Source organism: Passer montanus, unplaced genomic scaffold (genome assembly GCF_014805655.1).
Source record: "Passer montanus isolate IOZ18808 unplaced genomic scaffold, ASM1480565v1 scaffold63, whole genome shotgun sequence".
Taxonomy (NCBI): Eukaryota; Metazoa; Chordata; class Aves; order Passeriformes; family Passeridae; genus Passer; species Passer montanus.
Window position 1 is genome coordinate 1,822,038 of NW_024371371.1, and position 14,891 is coordinate 1,836,928.

The following is a 14,891-nucleotide window of genomic DNA, read 5'->3' on the forward strand; positions in this document are numbered from 1 at the left end:
GCCTGGGAGAAAGAGTCCCTGAACACAGGTCACAGGAGCAGGCACGTGCCACATCCTCACTCAAAATGTCCAGAAAGCCCTTTGCAATTAAGAGCTCAAAGGACCTCAAAACCTTAAAGACACAAAACTTAAGTCATTCCAAAGCTCTAAATCAGCTTAAACAGCTTAAACTCATCTAAGGCCCTACAGTGTTTTAAGCATTTTAAACCCATCTAAAGCCTTAAAGTGGCTTAAGGAGCTTGAAATATTCTAAGGCTTAAAAGTGGTTTAAGATCTCTAACTTTTGGCTCAGGCACTCCTCTCCCACCCCTCACTCCTCACCCCAGCCAGTTCCAGTTACCCCAACCAGCCCAGTTAATGCCAGAACAGCACCTGGAAATTGCCCATGTGTCCTTCTCCTCCTTCCCTTGGTTTCAAAGACTGGAGAGGTGCAAGGCCTGGGGTTGAACCTCAGGCTGGAACAAGACTCTGACCTAGGGCTCACACTCTACAAAGTTGTTTGTAGCTTCTGGTTCCAGTTTGGCTGTAGATGAAAATTGTGTCAGACTGCCTGACTCCCCACTTGACCTCACCAAGAGTTTTGAAGTCTACACCCACTGCAGAGGATGAAGCAAAGCTGGTTACCACAATTTTTGCATTTTCTGATGCCCTGATTTTAACTGTGCAACCTGGGAATGGAAATGGCCCAGGATGTTTCTGTTTGGTTGTTCACACATTTAAGAGTGATTGCTGTTGCATCTTTTTACGCTGCCATTTCTCAGACACCCAAGTAAAGTAAAAACTATTTTCATCAGAAAATTGTATTTAATGCTACATTAACATATTTCTCTGTCACTTATGCTTTCCCCATTCTCCTCTTGCTGCAGGACTACCCTTCCTCTGTGCACTCCCACCAGCACATTTCCCTGGGATATTTTCTCTCCTTTTCCCTCTCTGCAGGACAGCTCCTGCTTACACCACTTCTCTCATGATTTAATTCTGGATTTTTTCCTATCTACCTCCTCTTTTGCTTTCTCTTTCATCATTATTTCTTTGCACAAATGAGGATTATACTCCACAGATCCCACAGGATAATGGATCCAAACCAGTTCAGCTGTAGCTATTCTGCCACACAGATTTATTGAGGATAAATGCTGCATCCTGGCTCCTTGAAGATGGAAAGGAAAAGGAGCCAAGCAGGTCACAGGCTCTCTGCCTGCTGGTGACTCTTCCTCCAAAAGATACAGCAAGTTATGGGATTGCTTATAGCTTGAAGGCAAATTAACCTAAATTTGTTTTACAAATAAGGCTAAAGAAAACATTTAAAAGCAGATACCAATTGCATTGCTAACAAACCCTTCTGAATCATCCAAGTGTCAGCATCAAGCCCCAAACACAGTTCATGGCTTCCCTTTTCATGTGTGTGCATGAGCTAATTGCAATGGAACACACTGCAAAAACATGCTGAAATCATTTTTATTGCTCCTATCTCCTGTGAAAACATCTCCCCTGCATTAGACTGTGCCAAAGTCTGTCCAGCACTGGCAGGTGCTGGCAGGAGTGCTGGGCCAACACAGATTGCTTATCAATTTCCATGACGTGGCTCTAAGATGTTCTCCCTGCCTCAAAGAACCATGCACAGTTCAACATTCATTTTCTTTCTTCACGTTTTTCTGAGAGAGAAACCCTGCACGGTTTTGGTGACATAAAACTTATAACTTCCACCACTACCACTACCCACCATCCCCTGTCTGGTGATCTCTTTCCCATAGTACACACACTGGGCTAGATCCTTTCTTCACAGAAGGAAGAACTGCTGTTTGTCCTATTGTTTGAAAATGGGGCAGAGGAAAATCTGAATAACAGATAGAGAAGAACAAAAAAAGACCTTGATAACATCTCACTGTCAGGCAAAGGAGGCTGCATAAGCCTTTGTTTTTTGTTAGTATCTGTAAATATAAAACTGAGTAATTTCTTTTGTAGTCCCTGCAGAAGGTCCTTCAAGTTATGTACTCCGTAGTTAAAACAAAAACAAAAACAAAAACAAACCCCACATTTTTCTTTTGGAAGTGTCCTGTGCTAGGTAAAGAAAATGTTCAGGAAGCAGCAGCTTCCTGGGATCTTCTGAGGCCCTGTACTATTCTGCTTTTGAATATATCCATTTTCTTCCTTTGCCTCACATCCACATCATCTGGATGAGGAGATTTAATGGCCTAAACAAAGCTAAGGCCTCGAACCAGAACCACACTCCTGTTTCAAAGAGCACATTGCAAACAAGTCCTCTGAGTACAGGAGACCAAAGCAGCTGCTGCTCCTCCTGCAGGACAGGCCTTTGGTCCAGGTAGGAGATCCCACACCTCCTGGAGTGCACCAGAGCTCATTCCTGTCAGCCTGGCTCCCTGCACAGCCCTGGCACCAAGAGTCATGCCTGGAGTGATCCTGGCCACAGCTTTCAGCAGGACAAAGTGGTTTTGCAGAGGCAGCTCAGTTTCAGCTGAGCACGTTCTGGTAGGGCAGGCAGTGATGGGCTCCTGCCGTCCCCAGCACTCCTCTCTTGGCATCCAGGGCAGATCTTCTCACTTTGTAATTAGATTATGCTTATTATAACGAGTGCTGGCTCCTGGGCACTACAGGTGTGAACTGGGATGCTAAAAATACCAAGCCATGACTCCTTAGCAGCCTGTCTTTGCCTAATCTCCTGCTGGAACCATTTCATCTGGTGAGGTGGGGAAAGCTGAGTTGGGCTGAGAGATCCCTGTGTAGCTGCTTGGATTCACACAATGCCTATATCCAGTGGTTTTATTTCCATATAACATTTTCCACAGCACTGCAGATACTCAACATGCCAGGAAGGGACCAGATCATGGCTGAGAACAAGCACAAGCAGTGGAGCCCTGCTGTGCCTGTGCTGCTCAAAAACACTCAGGTACTGAGTGCTACAAACCAGCCCAGCTCAGCAGAAGACAGCAACTGATCCCATACCTGAGCTGATATCCCAAATGGATATCCTGGCCAAAGAACACATACAAAGATTCATATAAGACATACTTTTATTCCAGTTTGCAGCACACTCTGTAGTTAACAAGGCCAGTGACAGCATCAATAACAAGTACTCTCCCTCTAGAAATCTTTCTTTAACCTGTGTAATGTGTCTTCTTTTGTTGTGTGTTAATTTTTTATTTTCTTTTAAATCAAAGCACTGGAAGGAGTAATTAAAAGTAATTGTTGATGGTATCATCCTAAATGCTTACTGTGTTTCTTATCTGGCCAGCTCATGCCTTGGATTCCAAGAATAAATCACAAAGACAGCAGATACCACATATCACCACAGAAAAGAGTTTAGCCTGGGAGAACAAATTAAGCAAAGATATAATCTAAAGCCCAGATCTCCCTTTGGAAATGATGTCTTGGTCTCGCTCCTGTTCACAGATCTTTGCTCTCACAAGGCTCAAAGCAGAGCAGAAGCAGAGCTCTTGCCTGTGAAATGTTCTGGTGAACTTGTCCCATGCAGGGGGCACAGCACATCCCTGTCCTTGTTGGGCTCAGGACACATCCCTGTCCCTGCAGGGCTCAGGGAACAGCACATCCCTGTCTCTGTCCCTGCAGGGCTCAGGACACGTCCCTGTCCCTGTCTCAAAGAGCACCACAGGGCATGGGAAGAGTGCAGGCACAGCCTCCCTCTGCACCCAGGGATGAAGGAGGAGAAGAAGGAGAAGGAGGAGGAGAAGGAGGAGGTGTCCAGTGGCCACACGAGGGCCTGGCTGCCATGCCCTGCTCCACAGCAGGAGCAGGGGGCACCAGGGAGCAGGGGGCACAGGGCTCCCCAGCTGCCCTGTCCCCCTGCCCTGGCAGTGCTGCTCTCTCCCTCCCAGGGCTGTGGCCCTGCAGGGCAGGGCCTGGTGTTCAGGGAAGGCAATCCCAGCCCTTCTGCAGAGCTCTCCTGGCAAATAACTGCACTGACAGCAAACTAGAAAACCCCCCTACCAGGAATGTCAGAGCCTCCTTCCCACTGTCTTCTGTCACCATCTACAGCTTCTGCACATGATTCAGGGATCCTTCACCAGCTCTGTTCTTCCTGGGCTTTATTGGCCATTGCAGCTTCTTCAGCCGAGATGAGAGGCAGGACTGAATGAGTCACAGCTAACACCAGGCTGATTAACACTGGTCAACTGCAGCTTCCAGCTGAATGTATACAGCTGTAGGGGAAGCTGAGGAAGGAGGAAAGCACAGATGTCCCCATAACAAAACTTGACACAGATCCTTCAGCATTAGTCAGGTATCAAGAATCTAAACAAGCACTGGAAAGAGGAAATCAAAATTCACCAAACATTAAGTGGAAAAGTGTTCCCAGGCTCATAGCAGCCCAAGCTAACACCTGTGGCAGGCAGTATTGGAACACGTATTTCCAAAGGGTTCTCTGTAATCTTGATACTTTTCTGATCACAATTTTTAAATGCAAGACCAATTCTACTTTTTCTGCTCCCAGCTGTTCTGGTACAAAATTGTCCTAAGCAGGAGTAATGCAAATTGCCCCAAGCAGGGAAGGGAAAGGCAATTTCACCAGAGGGCACATTACCCTTTCCTATAAAGTACTTTTTTTCCTCACTGTCCTGCACTCCCCAGAACCCTTGAAAGAAACAATTCCTGCCTTTAGTTCTCTAGCAGTGAGCAGGTCTTCTGCTGCTGGGGAAAGCTGGGGCACTTTCCATCAGCAACTGCAATGCTCCCTGCAGGAAGCATTGCAGCTCTGCACCCCAGAGGCACTGACTGCCCAACCTCACAGCATTCCTAGGCCTTCCAAGCTTTGATATTCCCAACCTAGCAGAGCCTTCCAGCAAGCAGAGGAACAAGGCACCCCCAAACTGAGCATGCAGCAGTAGCAGAGGGCGAATTACTCCATCACCACAAGACCAGCTCCATGCTAACCAATTTGACAGGACACTTAATAAAAAGAAGTTCCTGACAAACTTCCCTGAAGTCCCTTCCTAGGCAGAGTGGAACAGGAAGCTACAGTCTCCAGTTCAGTGACAAAAGCCACCCAAGGAACATTTCAGGGACATGGCACCAAGCTGAACAAGAGCATGAGTCACTTGGTGCATCCAGACTCAGCCTGGGTTGGCAGACACGAGTGCTCAGCTTCCCAGCTGCCCCACACAGCTTCCACATGCTGAGCCAAACCTGGGATTATGAAGGGAGCCCATCCCCAGCTCCTCCTCAGAGGAGTGGATGCAGGCCCCGTGAACAACTGCTCTTCTCACCTAACATCAGGGTTTTTTTGCAGTATTTCAAGATACAGAGCAGACACGACAGAAATCTAAACTCGGTGCAGGGGCTGCCACGATGCTGAGGCCTCTCACTGCTCCCACTGACAAGGGGTGGGAGCTTCTGAACCTCAAGCAGTTTGAGAACCTGCTCAAACCTTGTACAGGATTTGCCCCCACAGGCAGCTGCCAAAAGCTTTCTGTCACTGACACCTATGAGCCCAAAGCTCTACTTTGGTCCCTCATGTGCCATTTGAAGACTGAGGCATACATTCCCATCACTCACTTGGCCTTTCCAAGAAACAATCCTTTTTCCACCTTATGCCATTCGCTTCTGATTCCTGTTGAAACAAAGACCTCAGTAAAGTTTAGAGGCAAGAGAAAACAGATTTGTTTGAAAGCCAAGTTGTGAGCTGCAGTTAGCTTTTGGGTTTTTTTAATAGTGACTTCAGAAAACAACATAGACTGGATGGTTTTGGTGGCTGTTATCACAATGGCTAGATAATAGAATTTATAGCCTAGTTTGAGATTTTTAATAATTCAAAACTGTTCATCTGCATAAGAGATTCCCAGAGAACTGCAGGGACCTGGGGCCTGCTGCTGCCCCACACCCAGAACTGCAAGAGAGAGTCCTCTCTCAGGGAAAAGATGTTCTGCACCTCAGGTGTGACAGAAAGGAGCTCCACAGGTACAAATTCCACTCTCTGCGTACTAAAGTGACGTGGTTTTGTACGACACTGATGTATTACACAATCACATAAATAACTGATACAGAGTACATCACTCATGATGACAGAGACAACACCACCATCCAGCCTTTCTCAACACCAGATCAGACTCCAGGAGCCATAAATATTCAGGTCTGAAAGAACTGCAGTAGCCTCAACCATTAGTGCCAGCAAACACAGTGCCCTTGTGAAAGCTGTACTTAAATTGCAGATTACCTAACACACAAAATGAAGGATCCTGCTGAATTTTAAGGGCTTGCATCTTTTGCAGTCTTCTGCACAAAAGCAAGCAGTGTCATTAAGAACAGTGCACCGTGCCTTCCTTTCCAGTCTGTCCTCCTCCAGGGATTGGTCTCCTCCAACGCCATCGAGTCGAGGGTTGCTCCATTGGGGTGCCAGTGCCAAGTGTGGATGTGCTGTGCTGTGCAGGGCTGCTGGGAACATCACAGGGGTGAGCAGGCCTGCGTGGGGCAGGCTGCCTCGCTGCCCTTTCCTCCTGGCCTTCCCCAGGAGCTCTCCTGGAGCTGCTGCCCCGCTGGGCAGGGCTGCCCTGGCCCGTGGGGAGCCAGTGGCCTGCAGGCAGTGTCCTGTGCCGTGGCTGTGCCAGCCATTTTGATACATATAGCTGATAAGCACTGAGGTATCATAAAGGAAATGGGATTAAAGCCAGCAAAACCCTCCTCGCACACTGCTGCAGTGTTTATTCAGCCTGAATTCCTGATGGGCTCTATTAATCAATCTCTTTGGCTAATTGGGCATTACTCATGGCACAGCACAGTGCAGCACTCACAGTGACAGAGCAGCGGAGGCGTTACAGGCTTCAGCTTTTACAGCAGGTGTTTACATGTAGCTGGTCCTTGTGTAAGGGCTCCTTACAGGATGGCTGTCCCTCTGCAAGCAAAGCAGCACCGCTTCGGGCTTCTCCAGGGCTCAGAAGGGCTGCGTGCAGGCACGGAATCGTCATGGCTAGGAATCAAGGCTGATTAGTGCCACGGAGAGGTTACAATTAAGCAGGCTGGCTCTGTTAGCTCTCTCCCCTTCTCTTGTTTACCTGGGATCCAAAGCGCAAGGCACAAGTGATGACAGGAGGAGAGTGAGCAGGGGAGCAGGGTGGGGAAGGAGCTGATGATTAAAAACACGGGAGGAATACTCTGAGACACACAGTCACCGTAACAGCAGACAAGCAGACCAGAGGCAGACAACGACAAGCTGACCTGCTGATTTGTTGCCCAGTCCTGGAAAGCCCCATGCACCACACCACTACCGGCAGTCCTCCTTCAGTGAAATGCCAAAAGAAACATCAGCACCACGTTGACGATGATGAGGAAGAGCAGGATGACAAAGACCACTACCCGCTGGGTCTCCGGGTTCATGTTGCAGCGGAGGAAAGTGTGAAGCGCACTCCATTTGTGCTTGCTTCTGTCGGGGACCTTTGCCATGGCTTCAGCCCCCAGAGGAAAAAAAAAATAAAAAAAAAAAAAAAAAAAAAGGAATAAAAAAGCCTAAGTGCCTGCCAGGGCAGGATGGGGCAGAGGGCTGTGAACAAAAGCTGTCTGCAGCTCGCAGGAGCCTGAAGGGCTCGGCACAGCCGCAGCACGTGTGCCGAACGCCCCCTCAGCTCAGGGCCAGCTCGGCAGCCGATCCCCGGGGCCCCGCGCCCGCCGTGCCCACGGAGCCGTCGCCATCGCTCCGGCAGGAGGAGGACACCGGGCTCCTGGTGGCGGAGCTCCGCAATCCGGCGGCGATGTCGGCTTCCCAGAGAGCGGCGCCGCGATTCGCTGCGCTCCGTCTCCAGGATACACCGGGGCCTGGCAACGCGGAGCGCAGCCCGGCCGTGAGGGAGGCGGCCCCTCAAGGAGGGTCAGCGCGGGATTAGGCGGCTGCTTTGCTAAATCCTCCCGCCCGCGCTGAGAGCGGGCCGGCAGCAGGCCAGTGCTGCCACAAGGCGAATCCCCGGGCCGGCCCTGCACAGGGGAGCAGCCCGCACACCTGGGCGAGCAACAGGTGCCGGGTGTCGGCCCAGGGTGGGAGGTGCAGCCCTGCCCCGGAGCCGCAGCCTCTGCTGGGCTCTGCCGCTCGTTCTTTCCTGGCAGCATCCTGGAGCCAGAGAGTCTAAAGGACTTGGCTCCCTCTGCCAGTGTCTCCGTGGGCCTGAGTCACTGCAAATCTCCAAACCTCTGCAATCAGAAAACCTCTATTCAGCGCTGCAGAGCCCTAAATGTGCTTTTATAGTTTAGCTGTCGCTGCTGGGCTGCAAAGTTCACCGAGCTGCCCTGCCCTGGGTGCACTCACAGATGCCCCAGCTGAGCGTATCTCCCACCCGTGTTGGGTCAGGAACAGAGGGAAAGGCACTCCTCCTTGGAAGGATCAGGGATAGATCATGGAGAGCACCCAGCACAGGCCCAGGACTGCACCTTGGGAATAATGCTGCCACTCAAGGAGAGTAAGAAGTGAGCACATCTAGCCTCAAAGGACACACACAGTCCCAGAAGCTGCTCAGTGACCAAGGCTTCAAGGAATGAGCTATTCAAGAACCCCCCAGTCTAATATCAGATAAAATAGAAAACAAAAGACATGCCTTCATTTTTCATCAAAATCAAGTCCCCTGCAGGCCTTTTGTTTCCTCTAGCCAGCAAAGCAGAGCCCACCTCTTACTCCACAGCCAGCAGCAATCGCTTCCCAGGAGAGGAGGAGGAGGACTCAGAATTCAGATCCTTCATTGACAGGAGGCAGCTTCACATCTTCCAGTTCTCACTTACACCACACATCCCCCCTTGTGAAACTGAGGGATACAAATCCAGCAATGCTGATACCAAAATGGGCTCAATGCAGACCTTGGATTTAGGGCTGGGTGAGACTGGAGCTGTCAGTGGAGCTGCAGAGGGAGGATGGAGCTATCCAAGAGGATGACTCTGCACTTTACACAGGAGTTTCCAACATGGCCACACACATTCCTAGGTGCAGGAACCAGAACACAAGGTTGTCCCCCTTAAACACCCCAACTGCTGAACACCTTCCATAGCCTCCACCTCTGGGAAGGGCCTTGTGGGAGCAGCCACATAACCTGGGTACAAATGGAACACTCAGCTTCTCTCACAACTAAGAAACAAACTAACAAAAAAGCTGGGTTTTTTCAGGTGTCTGCGCATCAATGCCTACAATGTTTCTTGGGGATCTGTACAGCTCCTGGAAAACAGCAGGTAAGATATTTAAATGGGGAAAGTTTTAAGAGTTATGGATACTGGTACTTTAATTTTGGAGGTTTTTTCCCTAGATTGCACCAGCCTCAGCAGGGACTATATAGAAAGGGCAGTCAAAACTTCCATTGTCTGCAATGTTTAAGATAGCTGTCTTTCTTAGTCATAATAAAATCAAATAAAGAATTATTTCAGTTTCTTGTTTCTGAACACAAAGATCTTGCAAACCTCATTGTCTTTAGCCTAAATGTAGAACAAGGATAATGATGTGTAGGATGAGATCTTGTGCTCTCAATGCAGCTTCAGGACCTGTAGGAAAACCCCACAAACAGAGCAAACTGCTGGGATCCACAGGCTGCCCAAGCTCACCGTGCTTGAGTTTTTGCCCTGCAGTGACTGATAACCAGCTTTAGAGCTGATAAGCTTTAACAAACTATTTCTCCCTGCCATGTGCACAGCAGCAGAACAGTTCAAAGCTTGCAGACTTCAATTTACTGAAAGTTCTTCAAGTCTACAGTTGACTCGCATCATTGCATTGTTCAACTCCTGGGCATTCTGCAAACCTTGTCTGGCTTTGAAGGCTTTTTTGCCTGATTGAGTTTGGACATAAGCCACCAAGCAGGATTTGGGTGGGATGTAGATCTTCAGGAGGAGCTAATTATGGTGAATGGAGAGCATGATCACATCCACTTCTCTGAAACCTGCACAGCAGCTACTATCTTCTGTAAGCACATAGTTACACTGAAAAGAAATGGATAAACTCCAGAGATTCAACAAGGCTGGCAGAGCTGCACTGTCAGTACTGCAGGATACAGGGTAGTTTCTAAAATCCATGATAGAATTCTCCACTAGTCTCCTGGAATCTTTGCCACTTATGAACATGCTAAAACATTTGGAGGTGAAAGCACAGAAAGTTTGGCTGAAGACATCTGAAAGGGGAAAGCAGTTCACTTCTTGGACACTGCTCTGAGCCCCCCTTGAAAAAGAAGTCCAGGGGAAACTGACGGCAGAAAGAAATTTCAGGGGGCAAAAAAGGTACAAAACTGTAGTGGAAGGTGCATTTTCATCCAACTCTGTGGTGTCTAAGAAACTCCCCAAGCCCCTGCTATGTTCTTTTGCTCTTCTGATGTGCAGACCCAAGTGCCCCCTGCACTGCATTGCCTGGGCACAAATAACATATTTGCCTCGTGTACATCTTGGAGCACTGCACAATTAATGTTAAGGGGCACTCACCCTTCTGACCCCGCAGTGAAGAGAAACTGGACAAGGACAAAAGCTGCAGAGTGGCTCTAGCTGTGACCTGGCTTTTGTTTCCACCCTCACAGTGAATCCCCTCACAAGGTCTGGGGCAGAGACTCTGCACGGGGGAGTCACTCCCATGGTAACTCCAAGTGTTTGCACTGGGGGGGCTCTCCAGCTACTGCTGCACTCTGCTAAACATCACATGGCATTTTTCCATCATGGAAATAAAGCCTCATTCTTACTCTTCACTGATCAGACATGCTTCTGTGGTAGGTGGCACCAGCAAGAGATGAAATAGCTGGAAGTTTTACCTTGTGGCTTGTAATACAGCAGGGCTCACTTTGTGTAACTATCACTGAGGGAGCATATTTCAAATAATTGTTGCACAATCTCCACTGGAATCTAATTTGCAATTGTAATAATTTCCTTTGACTCGTTCTTCTAAGAGCCATCCTCAGCCAGGACTGCACCTTGGGAATAATGCTGCCACTCAGAGAGAGTAAGAAGTGAGCACATCCAGCCTCAAAAGCCTGGACACACACAAAGCCCCAGGAGCTGCTCAGTGACCAAGGCTTCAGGGAATGAGCTATTCAAGAACCCCCCAGTCTAATATCAGATAAAATAGAAAACAAAAGACATGCCTTCATGTCTCATCAAAATGATACTAAATATTGCCCAGTCCTTAGCGCACGAGGCCTAAGCTTTTGAAGACTGTTTTGAGTGTGATTTTTAGGAGGCCAGGAGTACAGACAAACCCACTGCCTACCACTGAAAAGGGGGTTTCAATACTGTAACAGCTGAACTGGAAACTGCAAGGCACACACACATAAATGTGAAGAAATAAGAACTGCAATAAGCAGCACAAAGATAAATAAGTGAGCAGACAAGCAGTGAAGCTGGGTCCATCATGCTGGGAAAGCAAAGAGCTCATGTCCCACAACCAGGCCACCAAGAGCATTGCTATGGGGGACCAGCCCCACCTTCAGCACCTTTGTCCTCTCTCCTGGTGAGCAGATTTGGAAAACAAAGCTCCAAGTAGAACACTGCATACCATGCTGGAGCACGTTTCCAGGACTTCCTATTCTTGGCTTGTCACAAATAGGAATGTGCTTGCTGAAGTACAAGAACAACACAATTCAACTCCTCTTAAAGGCAAGGATACTCTAGTATTGTAGGCACTAATAAACCAGGCTCTGAATATCCATAGACAGAAAAAGAGCTCTTACTGGGTCATTTATCAACACTCCACCTCCAACAAGCTGAAAAGGATATTATCTAAATATTAACAAAGTCAGAAGTGCTATAACTGGGCCTGAACTGGGACCAGCTGACACACAGACAGCTCCTGCCCCAGCTGCCTGCTCAGGGCAGAGCCCATGGACACAGACAGAAGTGCTAGAACTGGGCCTGGACTGGGCCCAGCTGACACACAGCTCCTGCCCCAGCTGCCTGCTCAGGGCAGAGCCCATGGACACAGCAGGCAGGCAGCTCCAGGGTTTGCTGGCTCTGTGTGTGCAAATCACAACAAATGTGAACTCCTTTACAAGTTTCCCTAAGGTACTCCTAAAGAGGATACCTTCTGAGGCAGCTTTCCTCTCTCTTGTTGCACCACGGAAGGCACAGACACAAATGTGAATTCCCCTGTTCCTCTGGGTGCCATCACTGGCTGTTGGAATGCTGGGCATTAAACTGCAGAGGAAGAGAACACATTCAGCACTTCCAGAAACATTTAATGTTGTAACAGCCAGATTCACCTAGGTCCACATGACTGGATTTTTTCCCCCTTCAACTTCTCTTTGACATAAAAATCACCTAATTATTACTGCCCTTTCCATTACACAGAGCTATTGAAGAACTTGCCAGGGAAGAAGCTTCTGTTGATTTTTATTTTTTAATTGGGTGATAAAAATACTTCTATCTATAACACTGGTGTGAACCATTCCAAACTCGTCTTCTAAAAAAGAATCCAGGATGAGTGGATATTCAGTGGATGACAGCTCAGCAGCTGAAAAGACTGACAATGAAATTGTGAGAGAGGCAAGCATTTGTACCTGCAAATCATTCCAAGGAAACCAAATTTTCTTAACTCCCAGAATTACACTTTTCCCAACATCCAAACTAAGCAACTCTCAACCCTGCTATGCATTGAGCTAAATCTCAGTAACACTGCAGATAACACCTCCCAAAAGGACAGCATTCCTTTTGAGCCAGGGCCAGAAAACATCAGAATAAGTGTAGCTTTTTCAGCTGCATATGATCATGTACTTCTAAAATGGAAAACAGTCTGTCAGAGTTTGCTTTGAATTTTTACAGTGTGTAACACTGTGTTACTAGAGTGCAGTTACTCCCACTGCATCTTTCTCTAGCTCTGCATGGTTTAAGCCCACTCAGCTTTTACAGCCACTACTTCCCTGGGCAGATTCCTCAGGCAGTGCTGCCAAAACTTTACAAGCTGTTCTTGTGCTCAAGTACCACGACTCACGAGATAACTCTGAATGGAAAGAAAATGGCCCTGATCATCTCCTTATGGAGTGCATAGATTAAGGCATGACCCCACTGGGAGACTGCAAGAAAAGCAGCCATTCACACTGGCCACCCCTGACTTAATTAGAAGTCTGACTTAGTAATTAAAAATTAAAAAAAAAAAAAAAAGAAAGAGAAGGAGACAATCTGCTTAGCAACCAGTCTTTTGCTTTCAGACATTACTAAATCTAGAAAATCTTCCAAATTCTCCTAAAGTAAGTTTTATTTTCAAGAGCAGCAACAGCAACTGTTCACATGTTTGAAGCATCTGGGAATTACCAGCATGACCTGCAGCTCCAGTGCCAAGGGAAAGTGTTGGTGCTGACACAACACATCCCACACCTCACCCTGGGAGCTGAGGGTGAGCTGGGCTGGAGCTGGGCATGCTTTGGGGATTTTGGGATGGCAGGAGAGGGATACAGACAGCAATGGCCTGGGAAACAAGAGCAAGCATGTTAGGATAAATGTGGCAGAACAAGGAACAAGCAGGGAGAAGCAAATACAGGCTGGCACAGCCCATGCAGTGGCATAGGAAGGTGGATATTTTCAGTACAAATTGGACACAGAACAAAGGATGTTGTAATAAAGATGCTCTGAAATAAACACAGGCTGAATGGGGTTTGTAGTAAGGCAGATGGAAAGAAGGGAAATGCTTGGAGACCAGCAAGATTAAGAGCCTGAATGCAATATCTAGAAAGGGGTCAGAATAGAAAATGACCACACCACTCTTGTTAGAGGGCAGAGGAACAGACATGCTGGCAATGACATCCTTAGTGACTGAGACAGGAGGTGTTTGGGCTCTTGAAATTACTTGAATGCTTTTTGGTTTTGTGGTATCATGGTTTTGAGCTGAAAATTTGACAGCCATGGATAACAGAATAACAGGGAATGGCCATTTGGGCACTATGTGGGCTGGAAGAGAGAATAAGGGAAAAACAGTCAGACAAATACCCCTAGAAAAGTCCAGGAAACAGGAGAGGAAACAGGCACAGGTAGAGTTGTGGGACTTGAAGCAGGTGAGGTCAGAGGAAGCTGCATGAAGCCAGTGAAACAGGTAAAGTGGATGAGAAGGGGATGAATCACAGGACAAGGTGAGTGACAAGGTGAATATGGGAACATGGAGTAGAGAAGATGCCTATGTACAAAGCTGGAAAAACATTAACAGACAATCCCTGTAAGAGTTTCTACAAGAAGTGGCTGGAGAGAGGAGGGGGAACAGGGCCAAGCTTCATTTTTCTGGTTGTTTCTACACCACTAGTCCCCCTTCTTTCTGGCTGTACAGGGACTTACAAGAAAGCAATGTAGTTTTGGGCTGTCTCAGATATTATGTTGAGCCCACACTTTATAAAATTACAAGGACAGCATTCATTTACTTGCCACCTTTAAAATAATGCATTTAGTTGCAGAGCAGTGTTCTGACCCTTTTCTTACTGCTCAGCATCCTCACCTCTTACAGAATATACCAGACTTGTGGTGGCAGAGAACGGGAAAACTGTTTCCAAGTGACAGGTCTCTAAAGTTCTTCCAGGCTGGTCTGTAGTAATATTAATTTGGGAGTCCTCCTTCATTGCCTTCTGATGTAAGTATAGGAGCTATAGGAGGGCTGGAGAGAAGAATAAGCTCCACAGATAGGAACAAGTTCCTTGAGAATGAGAAAATCCGTAAGAGAATAAAGACATACATAAGCTGTGTATAAAAATCAGGCTAGGCATTCCTATGTTATACATGACAAAAAAGTAGGGCAGAAATTTTACTTGGTCAAGCAGCCTTCTGAGGTGATATTTCCCCTGGTACCTCTGTTTTAATGAGAAGGCTGAAAAAAATGCAGCAGAACAATACACCCTGAAGATCAAACCTTGATGGGCTGTTCTCCAAAAACTGCCCCAAAAATTATTAAGAATCTGACACAGCTCAGAAGCAAACCTGGTGAGTGGTTGTTAAGATAATCAGAAAGGTGAGCA

At 47.6% G+C, this 14,891-nt stretch overlaps 1 protein-coding gene across 3 annotated transcripts in view; it reads right to left on the reverse strand.

Annotated features, from left to right (window-relative positions):
- Positions 1-14,891, reverse strand: part of ARHGEF4 (Rho guanine nucleotide exchange factor 4) — a 219,940-nt gene that overhangs the window by 22,221 nt on the left and 182,828 nt on the right. The window contains exon 1 of one of the 3 annotated variants that reach the window (XM_039728064.1): positions 7,183-7,719. The exons of the other annotated variants lie outside the window; for them this stretch is intronic. The gene's annotated coding sequence lies outside the window, so the exon portion shown is untranslated. Of the gene's footprint in view, positions 1-7,182; positions 7,720-14,891 lie in introns of those variants that run through there. 3 annotated transcript variants of the gene reach the window in all.